Below are 5,709 nucleotides of genomic sequence, written 5' to 3' on the forward strand. Positions count from 1 at the left end.
ATTCGCGGCAACCGACGGAAAAATCGGCACGACTATTCGATGCGCAGCTAACTGTACACAAGTTCGGCTATGCACGGCTAAATGCCATGGTGTATGGTCCGCGGCGCGGTCGCGGGGCGACGCCGAGGAAAAGAAGGAAGGGTGCGAGCGAGAGAGCGGGAGCCTGAAAAATAGAGAGAGGGAATCGTTGGCGGGAAAGAAACGAATGATAAAGCGAAGGGTGTGCAACGAAGAGTACGGTAGAGGGGGGTAAGGGAGGATGAGGAAGGAACAGAGAGAGGGTTAGGAAGGGTGCAGGCATAGCGGCGTGCAGAGTACAGAGGGAAGAGCATGCCGAAAAGGCGGGTTGGCGAGAACGAGACGTAGAAACGTGGGCCAGGGGTCGAGGTTCGGGGTGTGGGGTGACGAAGAGAGAAACGCAGTGACGCGGCTGGGAGAGCGGGAGGGCCGACGGATGGATGGCGACTCGAGACGAGCGAGGGGAAACGAACGAAGAGAAGCGCGGTCGCGATGATAGGCTAGAGGGGAGGTGGGAGGGCGGGAGGGAGAGAGAGGGACAAAAGCTGAGGGTTGGGAGACCACTAGCGGAGGAAGTGGTGGGGCCAAAGAATTGGCGAGGACCAGGCTGCTCGTAGCAGGAGGAGGAGAAGGAGGTGGCGGAGGAGGAGGAGGAGGTGACGTGGAGGAGGAGGGTAGTCGAGCGTACGGAGGGGTGTCGTGGGGCAGGAGCGCGAGCCTAGGTGGGGGTTGCCGCCCCTCTCACGCGTTAACCCCGCCAACGTGGAGTAGAAGCCGTGAGACAGAGGGAGATAGAGCGAGAGAGCGGGGGCCGTTGCCCCTCTCCTCCTTCCGCGAGGTTCCTATGAATTTTGCGACACTCAATAAAAAGTGGTTCCACGAGGTTAACATTTCGGTAACTATACCCTCGCCTACCCAGGCCGCGCACGCACGCAGCACCGAGGAGCGGATCGGGAGGACGACTACGGACGACGACGACGCCGACGACGACACCAAAAGACGAAGACGACCACGCACACACGATACGTGGTATACACGCGTGGACGGAAAAGAAGACGCGTAAAGACGGCACACGGACACGCGAGTGAACGTGTAGCGGGGGCCCTCGTGCACACCCACACCGAGAGGAAATTCATCCGTGTGGACGACGCGACGACGGACAACACACCAGCGAGCGGGACCCGGGTCGGTGTGCGAGCGGGAGCCGGGTCGGTGTTTGAGCGCGTGCAGGGAGAGAAACACGCTCGTGTATAAAACCCGAGAGGAGAGCGAGAGAGGGACAGGAAGGCCGTGTGGAGGGAAGGAGAGACAGAGAAAAAGAGTCCGAGGGACACGCACGGCACGGACACAGAGGAGCGCGCGGGCGGGCGCACGCATACATGCACGCGCATGCACGCATACCACGGGACCGCCGAAAAAACTGCACGGGAGAGGCGCAGCAACGGGCAAACCGAACCGCGCGCGAATCAAGTGCTTTGGCCAGTCGCGTTCCCAATCACTCTACGACTAGGTAGTCCCCCGGTGTGTCCCAAAGAAGCGGCAGGGAGCTGGTCCTTCGCTCGATGGTGTCGTCCCGCAAGATAATACCGGATACTTTCACGCGGGATCCTTCTTACTCATCAACGCGAGATCCTACGTTCGTCGATACACCTACTACGTTCTAGATCGTTTTCTTTTTTTTTTTTTATTATTTCGCCAATCACGATCGTCGTCGATCATCACGCCGCAAACGTTATCGTGCCTTCCGAAGAGACCCATCGGGAGTGCGTATCGCCGTGCGTTTACGTTTCAATTTTATTTCATTTCTTCATTTCTTCGATTTCCGTTCGTGGACCACGGAGAAGACGGAAGAAGGAAGAAGAGGAAGAACAACGACGACGACGACGACGACGACGACAACAACGTACAGTGAAGCGCGTCATCGAAACGTATGGGAATCGTTAGGGGCACCTACCCACGGTGAACCAGTTACACAGCTACGTCGTTTACGAAGACAGAGGAAAAAAGATCCTCCGGCGAAAGGGATCGTCATCCTTCTCCGTGTACGCGGTGTGTACGGTATACGGGACCACGACGATCGTTCCATCGTCCTCTTCGTCCTTCGAGGTGCGAGTGACAACCCCCCCGGTACCAAGCATACGTGCGACATCCTCCTCGAGGTAGGAACGTGAGAACAGGACGTAACAGTACAGTGAAAGGGGGAAGAAAAGTAAAAAAAAAAAAAGTGTGATCGTATATACGCGATAAACGTCGTGGTTCGCTAGGACGGGAAACCAAGGGACTGTTCCATCGCGGAAGATCGTGATCCGTGGCGATCGACATCCGAGTGCCGTTTCGATTCACGCGAATCCGAGTGAATCCAACGGCGTGTCGCCGGCCAAGTTCGACCTTTTTCGAGGCTCGTTATCGTGGTACGTTTCGATTGTGCACGGTTTCGCACGAGGATGGACCCACGAGTGTCCTCGGGACCGACCGGAACGCACGAGACCGCGAGAAACGATTGCGTGGCTTAGGGAAACCCGAGCAGATCCCAGAAGCTTCGAGTCCAGAGGTCAGATCGACGAATCGACAGTGTCCCGGCCGAGGACAAGGAAAGAAGGCGATCCGCTCGCGAATCGTCGCATCCGACAGTCAAACGGTGGGTTTAGCACCGACGACGAGGACACCGGGCAAAGGAGCCCCACACTTTACTTCGCGCTCGACGATCAAGGTACGTTCACAGCTGACAGTGGTGGCCTTCGGCCGCCTGTCGGGTCCAAAAGCGTCAGACGTCCGATAGAGAGTGTACGTCGCGAGCGTGTACGTCGCGAGCGTGCGTCAGATCGAGAGAACGATAGAGCACGCTAGACAGACGGAGAGAACGGTAGAACGCTAGTAGTTCGAAGAGTGGGAGCGTGTGTATGCGTGCTAAAGAGGAAACGGCCGATCGTGTGCGTCCACGGGAGCGAAAGGAACGGACTGTGTCGTCGCATTAGCCTAACCCAGACCTATGCATGCGTGCACGCACACCGCGATATCGTGCTATCGCTTGTCCGTTCGCCCGCGAACTACGTGTGCATTTATTCCGTGACGGGGACGTGTCTGCACACGCGCGCGCAGAGATGGGCAAAAATTTGAAATCTTGATCAAATTCGATATCAAAGTTCGAATCAGTTCGATAGGATCACGGGATGCTGAAAAACAATAAGATATTCGAAATAAAAAAGATACTTGGAAAAGACGAAAGTTTTCGTATTAAAATAAATACTTAAATAGCCAAGTTGTTGCTCTTGTACGACATTATAGTTTTATTTTTATCCGTGAACGAACGAGAACGTTATTATCATTAATTTACAAACCTCAGGTTGTATAGATCGTATCTTCGTCGTAACTTCTTTAAATGACTCGAGAAAATAGAGAAGAAATTCGATGTTCGCTTTTGTAATTATTTTTACGATATTCAAACTCAAATATACCAACTACATTTGTAAACATATCATTAAAATAACCAGTTGCATTATTTAAACTAAAGATACATCCAATACTTGTATTTATAAAAAAAAATGTAGTAATTAATAATACTTAAGTGCAATAAAGTTAAAAAAGTTATAAAGAATTTGGTAGCAACTTGTAGCAGTTAAGTTTTTCATAGTATGTTAAGGACATTTTGAGATAAAAATTGTCGCTGAGATGAAAACCGGTCGGTCGGCCAAGTAACTTCTATACAAGCATTTGCATTACGTAACGAAATTTTTTGGTCTCCCATGTAGCGTAACATACAATTTTAAAAATAACTTGCCTCCTGGCGAAGAGTCCTTGGTGAATTGAATAAAAAGCGCGATCGGATATCTGGGAGAACATTTCTACGTATAAAACGCTTCCTTGAGAAAAAACGATACTTAAATTAGGGAAATACATATAGGTGTAATTTGCATCGATGCAGTAAACAAAAAATTAGGTATAATCGTGTTCGTCGTAGTCAATTCGTCAATTATCGAAGTTCGACATAAGATGAGTAAACATGCTTTAAAATAAATTTAGAATTTAAGAGTTGTAGTAAACAAAATAAGGAATAATACAAATAAAATGTAGTATGATGTATATGTATTAAACAATGTTAGGAAGCGATAGCTCCGCGAATAGATAGTCTGAAAGAATTAACGAGGCCACGAAAGAAGTTAACAGAGTTAGAGCAATTATTGGCATGATTATATAATTTGCTAGCAGGATCGGTCTAAAAAAAGGTTAAAATTAACAGGATTCTGGCTGGTGCTTGTAAAATCTTAGACCCAAATAAAAATGACGATAGTCTGAACCATACCAGAATTAATAGTATATCAACCAGTAAATAGTAAGAAATATAATTATAGTTCAGATGTTAAAAATTAACAATATTTAACTAGCAAACTTTAATTAAAAAAGAGAAGAGACATAAAAATAGGACTGAAGTATACTAAAAATATGTACAAAACATACACGAATATACTTATTCGAAGTTTAGAATCCCCATTCTAAAAGGAAGTTCGGGAATGTGGCGAGTACACAGTGACTTAGGCCAGGCGTCAAAACAAATTAATTATGTTCGGCGTTGAACGAATAACAGCTTCTTCGAATAACAGGGTTATTATTATATTTCTTACTTTCTTACTTCATACAGAGTCTGGTAAACAGTTTATTATTCGAGTAAGAATCTACCCATCTTTAACAGGTCGCGTCGAAAGGAAGGTATTGCGAGCACAGTGTGTTTGATCTGGTATTCACGAGAAATGAGTATTTATTTTATTCGAGTGAAAGAATGAACAAAATTTTACTACCATTCGAGTAAAATTTTTACTAATTCTGGTTCAAAACAAAAATGAGAGAAATTCTTCTCTGGATAAAAATAACAATCAACGTAATTCAAATATTTATGTGAAATCATAGTTATAAACACAACGATTCCGCAATGAAGGAAAGCAAAATTCGCAACGTTGGATATACCAAGCATCCCGAATAATATGCACGAGATTGATTTTAGTCACGGCCTATTACCGGGATAAAAGGTTGCCCATCTCTGGTTCAGGGCCAGCGTTCCTCGCGTGTCCTGTCCGCGCGGTAGGTTGTACGCGTCGCGCTAGAGTAGGTACGCGCCACGGGAAAGGTATGACGCTCGTGGCGGCTCTAGTTAGTGTGTTAGTCGGGATTGCCTCGACGGCTAGACGACCGCTAGACGAACGCAATGCCAGACGTTAGAGGCTGGCTGGGAAATGATGTAATCCGTCGGCGCGCGCGCGCGCGCGCGCCAACGCTCGATCCTTTGGTCGCGCGCCACGGCGCTCCAGGCCGCGTGTTACGAGTGCCGTGTGTACGTTCACGTACGGTTAAGCTCGACCCTGCTCTCTCTCCTCGTTCACTCTCGTTTTCTCCGTGTTTTTTGCCCGGTTTTTCCTAGTCGCTCCTGCGTACCACGCGGTCCCGTGGCTCTCTCGCTTTTTCTCCCGTTGCCACGTCTCTTTCCAACCCCGTCGCTCCGTTTTTCCCTGCTCTCCTCGCTTTTTTTTTACTCTCTCCGCCACGGTTCATTCACCAAAAATTCCGAGTCTTGTAAAACGAAGCTCTCTGCCCGAAGAGAGGAAGATAGAGAGAGGAGGAGGAGGAGGAAGAGGAGGAGGAGTAGGAGGAGGAGGAGAGAGAGAGAGAGAGAGAGAGAGAGAGAGAGAGAGAGAGAGAGAG

The 5,709-nt window shown here is 48.9% G+C and overlaps 1 protein-coding gene across 1 annotated transcript in view; it reads left to right on the top strand.

Annotated features, from left to right (window-relative positions):
* Positions 1 to 535: 535 nt before the first annotated feature.
* The window catches only part of LOC128885473 (broad-complex core protein), a 91,531-nt gene continuing 86,357 nt past the window's right edge, over positions 536 to 5,709 (top strand). The window contains exon 1 of the mRNA XM_054139545.1: positions 536 to 2,728. The gene's annotated coding sequence lies outside the window, so the exon portion shown is untranslated. The remainder of the gene's footprint in view (positions 2,729 to 5,709) is intronic.

The sequence above is a fragment of the Hylaeus anthracinus genome, unplaced genomic scaffold (assembly GCF_026225885.1).
Source record: "Hylaeus anthracinus isolate JK02 unplaced genomic scaffold, UHH_iyHylAnth1.0_haploid 0, whole genome shotgun sequence".
Classification (NCBI taxonomy): domain Eukaryota; kingdom Metazoa; phylum Arthropoda; class Insecta; order Hymenoptera; family Colletidae; genus Hylaeus; species Hylaeus anthracinus.